This window comes from Emydura macquarii, unplaced genomic scaffold, assembly GCF_026122565.2.
Source record: "Emydura macquarii macquarii isolate MOO-44397 ecotype Brisbane River unplaced genomic scaffold, CSIRO-AGI_Emac_v2 contig_3390, whole genome shotgun sequence".
Lineage (NCBI taxonomy): Eukaryota > Metazoa > Chordata > Testudines > Chelidae > Emydura > Emydura macquarii.
In genome coordinates this window covers 2,951,598-2,964,900 of record NW_027133527.1, presented here as the reverse complement: position 1 = coordinate 2,964,900, position 13,303 = coordinate 2,951,598, and the positions used below count along the sequence as shown (strand labels likewise).

Genomic DNA, 13,303 nt, shown 5'->3' with positions numbered 1-13,303 from the left:
CCGAATTAACTTTCAAGTGTAAACGTGCCGTAAGGAGTTACGTGTAATACTAGTAGGCAAAATATTTTAGGACTGAAGTGTAATCTTTTTAATTCGGTGCTCTTTTTAAAAGCAAAAGTTGAAGAACATTTCAGCTTCAAGATCTGGACAAAATACCAACATTTACCTTTTTTTTTTTTTTTAATTAGTTTGTCATTTCAAGTAATTGATAACTTAATGTTTAAAAAGGGGCCCTTTTAGTTAGATCGGTCTTGTTGAGGAGCGCAGCTCAATGGGTGAACTGTAAAAGCCACCTTTCAGATGGAAATTTTAGCTAACTTTAGAAGCTTAATCTCACAATCTCTCCATTTATCAACACTTTATTTAATAAAGCCATTATTTAATAAAGCCAACTGAAATCTAGATCTCTAAATCCAAGGTCAAAATTGCAGTAGTAAGACAGCAATAAAATAAAGTTGGTGCTTGCTTATTTCTCACCCACTCTGCCTCCCTTGCTCAATTTTTAAAACTGTATGTCAGGGCAGGATCTATCTAGAAAGCTGTGGTCATTGAATTCACACACTGTAACAAGCATGCGGCTTGAAGATTCTTTTTTAACAGAACAGGAAAAATCAGTCTTACACTGGCAACCCAAAAATCATGAATTCTGTGAGGTTTTTAAAGCATACTATGCAACACAGCATTGTAGCCCAATGAAAGGACAATATCAAGGCTGGGAGGCCTGAAGTTAAACCAATCCGTTTTGTTTTACAAGAGCATGCACACTGTTCCCCTCCACTGTGCCTGCTGCCTTCTTATGAGCTGGCAAGGTATTGATACTAAAATCCTGCTCTTTGAAGCACTTAAGACAGCAGGATACTAGTACATTTTGATACCTTGCCTATTCACATCAAAACAAGGCAAAGCAGAAAGAAAGAATAACTGCACTCATTCACGCCGGACAGCCTGGATTTTCTACCAGTGGGTCTTCCAAGAGAGTAGGTGGCATTCTGTAACTATGGTTTTGGAAGGCTGAAGTGTTCCCCCCCCCCCCAGATTATCATTTTAAAAAGATTTTAGCATTAATTATATTGAGGGACCACGCAAGCCTGGCAGTGACCCTTACAAATCTTAACATTTGTTTTAATTTACCAGTATCTTTACTTGTGACTTCAAATATTCAATCTTATCTCTGCTATGCAACACCATGTAGGATATGATATTCCATATTAGCGTATGCTTCTATTTACTTTATTAGATCAGTCAGTCAAGTCACAGTCCGCAATAGCACTTATGTATAGGTGTCAATTTCATCCCAATTTGCTTTCTAGGTGGTATGAAATCAAGCTAAGCTAGGGACACTCATATTCACGGATAATTTAGAGTCAGACCTTGGTAGCCTTGAAAATATCATTAAAATATTGATCTATACTTGAAAATTCATTAGCCTGGTTTACCAATACCTAACATTTTTGACTGTTCTCTGGTATAAGTTCCTGCTCTTCTGCATGAAAAGCCAATGCAACAAACATCTAAGATCAAAAGAAATGAGGACATCTGAGTTTGTCTGAAAATAATTTACTGCAAAATGACTGAAGACATACCATTTAGAAAGTAGGACTGTAATTATGCTTTTTTCTGTAATATACAAATACTATTACAAAAGATACACGTTTTCCTATTTAGCACAAATTAAGCTGTAGTCTAAAAAGGGGTAAAACTGCATACAAAGTTTCATATTTTACTGTGTCCTAACACCCCAATTTTCTAAAACTATGTTTTGCCCTATTTTACACAGTATAAAATCATGTAAACGAAGCCCCACATTACCATTAAAGTAAAACATGTTTGGGCAGATAATCATTACGCAAAGCTCAAACTAAAAGAATCAGAATTACCAGCATCCTGAACCAGTCGCTCCAATCTACACAATTCATGTCTGCAATATATCTGAAGAGTCAAATAGTGACACGAAAATATGATATAGATCTTTTGCTGAAAATACAAGTTTCTCAAAGAGTCGAAAAGAAAACCACAAGTTTAACTAATTTTATACTTTATGTGACTAAGTGGAAAACACATAACACGCTATTGGTGCGACCAGAAACAAATTATTAATGAATAACATCCAGTAAACCATACACATAAAACCAAATTTTCCGACGTAAGAGACTTTCATCACTGCTAATATGCAAGAATCCTTTATTTAAATGACAATAATAAGAAGATTTAACAAAAGTCAAGCACAACTATTCACATTCACTACCTACAACTAATCTGCAGGAGCAAGTCCACTGCAGATAAAACTAGAGGGGGAAAAATACTCAGCACCTTCGTACCAGTGTATTCTAGGAAAACATAAACTGGTGCCACATTTGATATCATCCAGACCTCTCCTTCAGCAAACAAAACACAGTTTTCAGAACTTATCTCCAAAACTTGAACAGAAGTTTTTCTTTTTTTTTTTTTTAAATGGAGTAAACTGCTGATGTTCACCCAACACAATTCAATTGAAACCTGTAGCCAGGTCGAGTTAAAAGAAAGTTGGCTTTGTGGCATCTACAGATGGAAACAGAGGCCCGAACTTCAGTTTGGAGGTTTAGGGTGCATCTCTTCGGGCAGGTGTTTATCAGTCGCAGACCGTTTGTCACAGCACAAGACAACAACTTCCCTGCTGAGAGAGTGACGGGCTGATCCCGCAAGTGCTCTCCCAAGTCTGCAAGCGGGGAGCGCGGACTCAGCTGCCATGATGGGGACCGATTGTTGTCACCATCCGAACACAGACAACAAAGGCTCCTGGGAGCCCAAAGGGCGTCCCTGACATTCAAAGGAACCCCACAAGTCAGTCACTCCCCCCCCCACACACACACACACCAACGCCCCCGGCAGGCGACCACACACTCCCGCACACACACAATCCAGCGCACACCCTCGAGGCCCAGACACACACACACACACTCACACACTCACCACACTCACCACACCTCCCGGGCACACCCTAAGGCACCTCCGCTGCTCTCCAGCCACACACCAGCGGCAGCCGCCCCGCAAACCCCCCCCCAGCCTGCCCCACACCGCCCCCCCCCAACTGCCCCCGCCCCCTTCAGAGACACACCCAGCCCCCCACCGGTGAGCCGAGCCAGCACAGAGACACCCCCCCGCGGGAGCTGCCCCCATCCATCCCCCAGGGGGCGGGGAGTCGCCCCCCGGCCCAGGCCAGCGGGGGCAGGCGCCCGGCTCCTCACTGACCTGCTGCCGCCTCCGCCGCGGGGCTGGGAGCGGGGCCCGGAGCTCTGGCTGCCCGGCCGCCGCCGCCGCCGCCTCTGGCTGGCTTTGACACCCACACGCACCATCCAACATGGCGGCGGCTGGGAGGGGGGAGGGAGTAGTAGAGGTTCCCGTGCGCGTCCCCGCGCCCCCCCTCCCCACGCCCCCGCCGCCCCCCCCCCCCCCCGTGGCGACGCGCGGGCACGAGCGGGGAGAGCGAAAGGCGGAGCCGCCCCGGCCGGTGCCACCGCCCCCCCCCACCGAGCTCGAGCCCACCGCGGGGCGGGGGGGGAGTCACAGTCATGGTAATCACAGACTCTCTCCCCCCTTCTCCCCCCTCCCCCCTTAGGCGGGGGGGCATGGCAATCACAGACTCTCTCCCCCCTTTGAGGCGGGGGGGGCATGGCAATCACAGACTCTCTCCCCCCTTTGGGGCGGGGGGGGGGCATGGCAATCACAGACTCTCCCCCCTTTGGGCGGGGGGGGACATGGCAATCACAGACCCTCTCCTCCCATTTCGGGTGGGGGGCAGGATTTGGAAATCACAGCCCCCCCGGCTTCCCAGAGCCCCCCCGTGTGTTAATGCACAGGCTGGGCAGGGGGATCCTGACATTTTTGCAGACAGGCTTGAAAATCCCCCCCCCCCAGCCGGGTGAGACAAGGGCAAATGCCCAAGTCTCCCCTTCCTGAGGGATCTCCCCCCCCCCAACCCCTCCTCACCCGTCTACTCTCTCCCCCTAACTCCCCTCAGTGGCCAAGAGCCCATCTCCCCGTTCCCACGGCACCAGGTGGCTCACCCCGGGGCCCTCATGGAAGCCCGCTCACCTGGCCGGACGCCCCACAAGGCCCATGTGTTACAGGAGCGTTAAGGCAGATTTTTAAAGTCTCTCCCTCCTGGGAGGAAGGAGCTTGCTCCGGGTGCTCCAAGGAGACATTGCAAATGTCACTCCTACAGATACATGACTGTCAGCCTGACAGCCCCACCCTGCCCGGGGAGTGACCAAAAACCACCACAGTTCCCCTCCCCAAGCCCTACCACACCCACTCTCAGGAGTGACTGAAAATAGTCGGTCCCCACTCATCACAAATCTCTCCTCTAGCTCCCACACTCCCTGCCCCTGCCCCAGAAACTTGAAAACAAGTGTTTTCTCCTGACAATTTCCTTCTTTTTTCAACTAGGGCAGAAAAAAAAAATATTTTCGTGCCTGGTCCCTTTGGCTCTAATGTAGCAAACACCAAAAGAAATCTGAATTGTGAGAAGGTTATGCTTAAGTGACATCCTTGACTTAAGGGGACACATCCGAGTGGAACAACTCTGAGAATATTGTTTGTCAGTTAAAAACTGGGATCTGTTCTTTGATATGAATCCTTACTTCCTTTTAATGTGGTGTGCGTGTCCCACCAGTGGATGGAATTATATCACATCTGTAAGACTTTGTCTACACTAGGCTTTTCCCCTCCTATTTCCCACTATTGCTTCCATCATTAGTCACAATGTCATCTGGCCCTGCTCTTAGCTAGGTTAAAACATGAGCTTTACTCTCTCTGACACCACACCAGTGGGAAGTCAGATGGAGAAAGCTCGAGGGTAGTCACAGCCTTCCTGTCTGTGTCAGTTCCCTGGCCTAGCTAAGCCCTTAGATCTGGGTGAGAGGCCCATATTTTTGGGAGCTGAAGGTCATAAGTTCTATTTCCAGATGCTGTAAGCATGCAAGGACAGCTCTGGTATTTGCAGTGCACTGGGTGAAGGAAGATATGCAGGATATCAGACAGGCTTCTGTTAACCCACAAAGCACATCTGGGAATGAAAGGCTGAGCAGCTGGGTGCTTCAAAGAACGGGGGGTGATTGTCAGGAGTTCCAGAGCGTTTTAGCAACTCTGCTCTGCGTGCTGCTGACTGGGAGAAGGTCACAAGGATTTCATCAACTAGGGAAGAAGAACAGCGTTGCCAAGGGAAAGAGAGCCCATCCCATGGTTTATTTTTCAAGATAGGCAATTCATGGCTGGCCGTTGGGTGGGTTAGGTCCTGGGTGTATGGTCAAAGGGCAGGGCAGGTGCTTAGTTGACTAGCATAGTGTCTGTATACATGGAGCTGTGGATAATTTCACATCATCTTCCTCTTTCCATGCTGAGTAATCAGTGCAAACAAATGACATTACGCATCTGGGATGAGTTCAGAATCACAGTTTGAAGCTTATATTAACGGAGCTGAAATGAGATAACATTTATGGTCACAACACCTGATTACTGCGACAGGCGCTCACTTGAGGAAGCGCTCAAGGTGCTTCAACAGTCATCTAAGTATAAACATGTTACAGGGAGCCAGGAAACTTAAGGGGAATAAAGCACTTGTCTCTCACCTCTGAGTGTTAACAATCCTTGCTCAGGATCGCAAGTCGAAGGAGTTTAGTAGTCTCATTTTAGTCCTCTTTGGACCTGTGTTTCCATCACCAAACCATTAAATAATTCCAGGCAGTTAGTCACCTCTGGCAGAGATGGTGCTAGCTCATTGGGGGCCCTACGCAGGAATATTTCCCTCCCCCAATACATAATAAAAAGTGAATAGCCCCCCCCTTGAGCTGCTCAGGGCCCTAAGCAATTGCTTAGTCTGCTTATGCTTAGTGCCAGCTCTAATCTCTGGTCAGGAGAGACCAGGGCTGGTCAGTAGTGAAGTGCATTAGCAGAGCTGTGCCTGTGCTATGTATGGATCCAGCTATGGCTTTAGTCACTGACAAGAACCAAATTCCCCAGGAGTTTTTCTAAAAAACCCATGTAAAAAAAAACCATGTAGGGCTGGGGACAGCCACTGATTAGCTAGTTTTAAAGTGTCTGGCCATGGCTCAAAACAGTTGAGTCAAATGACACAACAGGAACACCGTCCTGAAAGCATTTCACAATAGGAAATGCATTTCCCTCCTCCAAGTGACCCCAGCTTAGCATTAACAAATAGGTTACAAACAACAGTGCTTTATAATGACCTGATCCTCTGGCCATATGTCAGCCAGGCCACACACACACACAAAAAAAACTAAACTAAAAATTCTAAGGAAAACTTGATAAATAAAGCCCTGCCGTTTGAAATTTGATTTCCACATTCTATGGTTTCCCATTTCCGGAGAGTTGGCTTGGTTGATCACATTTTCTTCTCCTGTCTCCAGTCCCCACATCCAAACAAGACTGAATCTCATTATCCTGATGCATGACTCTAGCTACGTGCAATTCAATCTCTACATCACAGTCATTTCGCTCCATTACTGGTTTTCTCTCCCCACTCCCAATCTGCTGGTCATTAAAGGAATCAATTTAAAAAACAGAGGCCAGCGTTGTCAAATGTAGGTGCCTAATGTTAGGTGCCTAAATCCATATTTATGCACCCATACAGAAACCACCTGGTTTTCAAGGTGTTTAACATCTTTAGCTCCCAGTGGGAGCTGGGGCTGGTCAGCATCTCATAGGCCATTTAGGTGCCTAAATATGGATTAAGGCGCCTAACATCTAATTTGAGGACCCCAGCTTGGGAAATTTTTTTTGTAATTAATTAAATTTGAAACAACAAGAACAAAATGCTAGTAAATTTGACCATTATCATTAGGGCTGAATGAATAATGTGCAAGGAATTATTTCATATATGCAGCCTCTTTTTGTCTTTCTGAATTGTCTACAAGGTGCTGACAAAGTTATTGAATTGATTTCATATTCCAGTTCACGCACAACAATTTCCACCCCCAATCTGTTCTGTAAATTGTTCACGAGCAGTTGGTTACAAGTGATCACTATCCAAAATCTGAGCTATCTTGTGATTAGTTTTGATTGGACACACCAGGTCTATAAGGTATTGTTTCCTTTCCCAGTCTGGATGAGTTTAACTCTTAGGGCCTTGTCTACATGGACCCAAAATATATAGATCAGTTGTAATTCACATCCTTAGTTATTTTGGTTTAAGACTCAGAGATTTATAGATGAAGGTCAGAAGGGACCATCATGATCATCTAGTTTGACTTCCTGCACATTGCAGGCCACAGAACCTCATCCTCCTACTCCTGTAGTAGACCCATAACCTCTGACTGAGTTACTGAAGTCCTCAACTCTTGATTTAAAGACTTCAAGTTACAGAGACTCCACGTTTACTCTAGTTCACACCAGAAAGTGATCTGTGCCCCACACTGCCGAGGAAGGAGTGATCCGGCCTCATGCTATCAATCTGGCCTGGAGGAAAATTCCTTCCCAACCCCAAATATGGCCATCAGTTAGATCCTAAGCATGTAGGTGTGGGTATGGACTCCCTTATTTCAGTATAAGGGTGCCTTTATATCAACTGAGGTCTGGTCTACACTATAGACCTATATCAGTATAAGGACATCACTCAGGAGATGTGGAAAGTCCACGCTCCTGAGCGATGTAGTTATATCAACTTAACCCCTCATGTAAACAGTACTATGTGAGTGAGAGGGCTTCTCCCATCAACATAGCTACTGCTTCTCTGGGAGGTGGATTAACTATGCCGACAGGAGAGCTCTCTCCTGTCGGCTTAGAGTGTCTTCAATAAAGCAGCTGTGCCTATCCAGTGTTTTAAGTGTAGATTTGCCCTTAGTTAAGCCAGGATTATCTCAAGTTATATCAAAATAGGGCACTCTACACTGACATAATTATTTCAGTTTCATTCACAACGTAGACAAGTTCTTAGAATCCTGTTTCCAGGGCAAATATTTATATTTCCGAGTTCCAAATTCATTCGCCTTAAAATATTCTCTAATAGTCACTTCAAGAGTGCACTCTTTCTGCACCCATTAATTCATTAGAAAATGACTGGGAAGGGGCGTGAGAACACAATCCAAGCAAATTCGATGTTTTTCTTGGAAGGAATATTCACTAAAGACGTTATGAGGCATGTGCTCAGGTCTAGTCATGATCAAGCACTGTGCTTCTTCAGAAGAGATAGGGACACTCTGATCTATGGTTGTGCCACCTTCCCTTATTCCTTCCATCATGGATTCAATTCGCCTCTGTGCATAAAGCCAATGCATTATTTACAGTAAGACCCACTTAAGTCACATTTTGAGAATTTAAGTGGAACTTACGTGGTGCCTGGGCTTTATACTGGCCCCATACTCAGGATGACTTTTCACCCTACCACCACAGATTTGTGCTCCTTTCCTGACCCTGCCGTGATCCCTCCCCCAGTTCACAGTGCTCTGGGCCTTTTTCCTTGTTGCATCACTGGCATGAGTGGAAGTCACTTGTTGCTCCTAAAGGGCCCATTTCTGCAGCCCTTATACACGCTGGGTAGCCCTCACCCAAGCAGTTTCATTGGGACCATCGGCACCAATAAAAGTTGCAGAATCAGCCCAAAAACATTTAGCGAAGATAAGGTCACTTGATGTCACCTTCCACCTCAGTGGAGGGAGAGAAGAGCAAGGAAAGGGAGGCATCAACACCAAGTCTGCGGGTCTACTCTAAGGGAATAAAATGAACCTGTGGTTTCTGGAGTTTGCATCTTCTAGAAGTAGGACTTCTTGTCGACTTCCATCTTCCCAAGGTTCTACATCCAAGAGAGTTTCCAGACAGCAAGGAGGGCTGGACACAATTCCTTTCAGAACTTCTCAGTACCAAAGAATATCTCCTGAATGTGGAGCAAGTTACTCCCACCTTGTCCTGGGGCTGTCCTAAGACTGTTGCCAGCTCCTCTTGGCTTTTGTAATGAGGGATGAAGCTCAAGATGGCCAGTTTTGTTCCACAGGTCTCTCACATGGCCCTGGATTATGGAATCATAGAGATCTAGGGCTAGAAAGGACCTGGAGAGGTCAGTTAGTCCATCATTCTCCCTAGCCCCAGACAACTTTTCTTTTGAGAAAGACAGAAACTCAGTATTAGCAAAAAGTCAGCAGAGCAAAAGGGAAGAGAGAACAGAACTCCCTGGGCATAGCGGCGGCTGGCAATTAATCTCCTATCACCTTGGTGGGCTGGCGACTGTGCTAATTCTTCAGTCTGATCAGATCTCTGGGGTGAAGAGGAATATGGGAGGCTTGTGCAGTGAGGGCAGTGAAAAAGAGCGTGTTTGACTGACAAACAGAAGCTTAATGAACAATCGATCAAAGGTGGTCAGGTAACAATGCCCCTGGGACTGTTCTGAACGCTATTGCATTGTGCATTTTAATCAAGCCGCCAACCATACAGACTGCAGCACAGTCCTTTGGCAGTTTCCCAGTCACCACCAGTGAACCTACAGATAACAATAGAGGATGGGGGAGGCCTTCCACTTTGGCATACAAATCTAATGCTCAGGGGAAAGTACTGTTCTTAAATACAAAGAAGACTAAGGGTCTGACTCTTCTGTCATCACATTCAGGAGTAACGCTACTGAAATCAATCCGGTTACACCAAGCGTAACATTCATGTAAGTAAGAGGAGACTCAAGACTCTTGGTTGTTTCTCCAGGGAAGGTATCCTGGGCCTATTTAATCATTAACGGCTCTGCTACCAGCCACAAGGCAAATCTCAGACTTCTCTCTTGGAACAAGAACCTTCTATAGCATGAGTTTGAATGTATGCAATACTAAGACCAAATGCCCACCAAAATATCCCGGGGACTATATCCACTCCATGCAATTTATACTGAGAAAACCAGAATGGAATTTCACATCGAGTTACTGCCACTGTTTGCCTGGAATCCGAAGAGTGATAGCAAACTCACAACTAAGGCAACATGCCCTGCAGTGATGGGCAAACCTCAGAGGGTCAGGATGTTTGCACAGCACCTAGCGCAATGGGGTGGTGGCCACAAGGTGCTACCATAACACAGAAAACAACAGTAGATATCGCGAAATCTCCTTATCCAAAAGTCAAGCTGGAAATCTAGTAAGATTTCTGGTGCATCCTGTTTCTGGCCGGGGAAAAAAAAATAACACAAGAATAGTGTCTTTCCTGTAGTATTTTCATTATGAAAGCCACATTTTTCACATGGTGAAACTACCCCTCCAAACAAAGAGTTTACCAAAGTTTTTTGAACTTGAGAATGAGTTGGTTTGGGTTTCTGGGCAACTGTTCACATCTTTTTCTCTAATGTGCCCATCACCCAGCATCTGGGTGTCTATAAAATTTAAGAGATCCATCCCTCGTGTTTCCCCATATTTAGATAATGCATTGCCAATCCACACCTTGGGTGTTGCTATAATAAGAAAGATTTGCAAAGAAAAGAGTCTTAAGTCTCATCTGCAGTGGATATTTGCCCCCATTACAGTTTGCCCCAGCAGTGCAAACCCCTGGTGTAGACAGGATAAAACAATTCAAACAGGTGCAGGGTACCCTGATTTCCAGCAGGGGTAAGCACCATCAGTGCAAACAGTGGCTTTTCCTGTCTATACTAAGGGTTGTACTAGCGCAGCTACATCAATAGCTGATTGTAACTGGAGCAAATCCCCAGTGTAGATAAGACTTTACCTTTCTGTCTAGGGTGTGAGTTTTTCCTTTACTTCACCCCGGTTGACTCATCCCTACAGTTATCACTACTGACCATAAAACAACCCAGTGGCTGCAATTAGACAATGGGAATTGGAAAACAAAGAAAGAGGTTCTAAATGCTCCTTGCCTAATGGAAAGCCCACTGAAGAAAGAAAACTGAACGTCTCCCACCAAATTTCCAAGGATGGAACATCACACAGATTAAATGAAAGAGGAGTGGGGTGGAGAGAAAGAGGCAAAATGTCCTTTGTAGTCATCCATAAAAGTTCATCGGCCCTTCATCATTCACAGCTTCTCATACTCAGCAGTGCAAACCAATCAGAGAACAATACCCGTTCCTAATCCTGGGAACAGGCTTTGTCTACACGACCATTTTTTTCTTCCTAAAACTTTCCCACTGTTGCTCCAACAGTTTCCGTTCTTTTGGTGGTAGCCGCGATGGGAACCCTAGTGCAGACAAGGTGTTGGAAGCCACTGACATTTTAAGCACCGAGTCATTGCAACCAGGACTAGGTTACATAATGGTAGCTGGCACCCTTTCTACAGTCGTGTCTCCATCCTGGCTTCAAGCAGCAGAGCTGAAACCCTGGTAGCAACAGGGGGGAATTTTAGCAAAATAATCTGAGTGTACACCAGGGCCTAGTGACCTCCGAGCAACATCCTAAATTCACCACTGAACTAATATTACTCCTTCTGTCACTCTCCCACTGAAGACACTCACAACAGTCCCACTTTCTGGAATGCAAATATGAGGCAGAGACTGTTTTTTGCTCTGTTTATACAGCACTAAGCACAGCACAAACAAATGTAGAGTCATAAATAGATGGTCCTTATACCTCAACAAGCAGACTGAAAATTCAGGACACAGGCTGGAAAAGATCCACTGTAATGTGTCAAGAAGGTACAGGGCAAACCAGAACCAAACTGCACTGAAGGCAAGAAACACCCACAACAATATATTTGGTCCCAATGTCTTATGTGGGTCATCCTCAGTTCTGATTGCTGCTGCTGAACGATTGCTACACGTGTCTCCTTGAAGCAATGAGTTCTAGCCCCGTTCAGACATGCACAGAAGAAAAATCTTCATCTTGCAAGGACAGCAAGTTTCAGTAGGTACCGGAGTGCCAGGGCCGGTTGGTCAGGTTATAATTGGCTGCTCCCACGGGCTGCCACATTCTTCTGAGCTGAGCGGCATGGAGAAGAGCAGGATTCCTTCCTGAGTGTAAGCAGTAGAGGAAGGCAGAGGAATCACTTTTAGTCTAATCCTTAAAACCACATGTAGCACTGATCAGTGGAAGCAAAGGTCAAACATCAGCACAGCTGGGAACTGGCTTTTGCAGCACATGGCCTGTTCCAGATGGGGTTTGAACCAGGATAGCGTCAGCTGTCGTAAAAAATAACTGGGAAGTATGTCTCTGCTGCAAACATGCTGGCTGCCACCTCTTTCCAATGGCTTTTGTTAGCACTGATGTAGCTCAGTTTCCCCATCCAGCAAGTAGGCTGATCAGAGACAGGTCTAACCCCCCGACAAGCAGTCTCTATAAATGGTAGTAATGCCCTTTGTAAGGAATATTAAGCACGGCTGCAAGCTGTATTATAGCCACGTTAGGCTGTAACCGTGTTAAAAATGGCTGGAATATGGCCTAAAATTTGATGCATACTGTGATAATCAGTACCGTACAGTACAAGCAAAAAATCAAGTACACCTGGATTGCCTGTGCATTGAAAATCCCAAAGAGGGCTCCACTCAGCTGGAGGAAAGCTAGGGCATCTGCTGAGCGAGGCTTCTAATTGCGTCACACCGAGGAAGATCTGAACTCCTTGAAAAGTCTAGGCTGTGTCTTACAATTGGTTTCCTCTGCCGAAGCCACCAATTTGACCCTCACGGTGATGCGTGCAAGAGCATCTTGGCAGAAGCCTTGTTCTAGGGAATAAAATGAGGCTAGTATGCACTATAAGCAGATTACAATACCTCATTATTTGGCTGTTGATAAACAGCGACCTGGCTCAGCAATGCCACCTCTTGTCTATGATACCCGGCAGGTCCTTAAAGCCCCATCTCCTGGAGCCCTGTGACTCACCTTTCTTTTTTCTTTTAAAAAGAGTAGTTTCTAGCCTTCCTGAACTGGGGAGAAAAAATTGAAAATGTAAACCGTAGCACCTCAACATGCAGAAAGCAACTGAAAAGAACCCTGCCTGTCTTATTTTTTAAATCTCTCTCTTTTCTTTTTTAAAGGCAGTCTCGTGATTTTAGGGAGCCTGACTCATGAGTTTTGAGCCTGTGGATTTGACAACACCATGATCCCCCACTGCCTTGTATTCTGTGTCTTCATTTTACACCTGTACAGAGTGAGCAAGCCAAACAGTGATGCTTTGCACTGGTAGAAGGCCCTGATTCAGCAAAGCGCTGACACACTGGTTACAGGATCTCCTGAACAAGGGTTGGATTTAAACACAGGCCAGAACAATTTGCTGAATTGGGGTTTAAATGACTCTGCAGTGAAGAATCCAGCCCAGCCCTGCAGAGATAACAATGCTTCAACAGCTGTGAGACCAAAGGTCAAGTGTCGACTTCACCTATTACAGATCAGGAACATGC

General features: G+C 45.7%; 1 protein-coding gene across 8 annotated transcripts in view; it reads right to left on the bottom strand.

The window, feature by feature from the left end:
* EPN2 (epsin 2) overlaps positions 1-4,100 on the bottom strand; it is a 63,991-nt gene extending 59,891 nt beyond the window's left edge. For 7 of the 8 annotated variants that reach the window (XR_010917335.1, XM_067534318.1, XM_067534316.1 and 4 more), the window contains exon 1: positions 3,229-3,336. The gene's annotated coding sequence lies outside the window, so the exon portion shown is untranslated. Of the gene's footprint in view, positions 1-3,228; positions 3,337-4,071 lie in introns of those variants that run through there. The other variant, XM_067534317.1, reaches the window with a different exon arrangement.
* Positions 4,101-13,303: the final 9,203 nt, after the last annotated feature.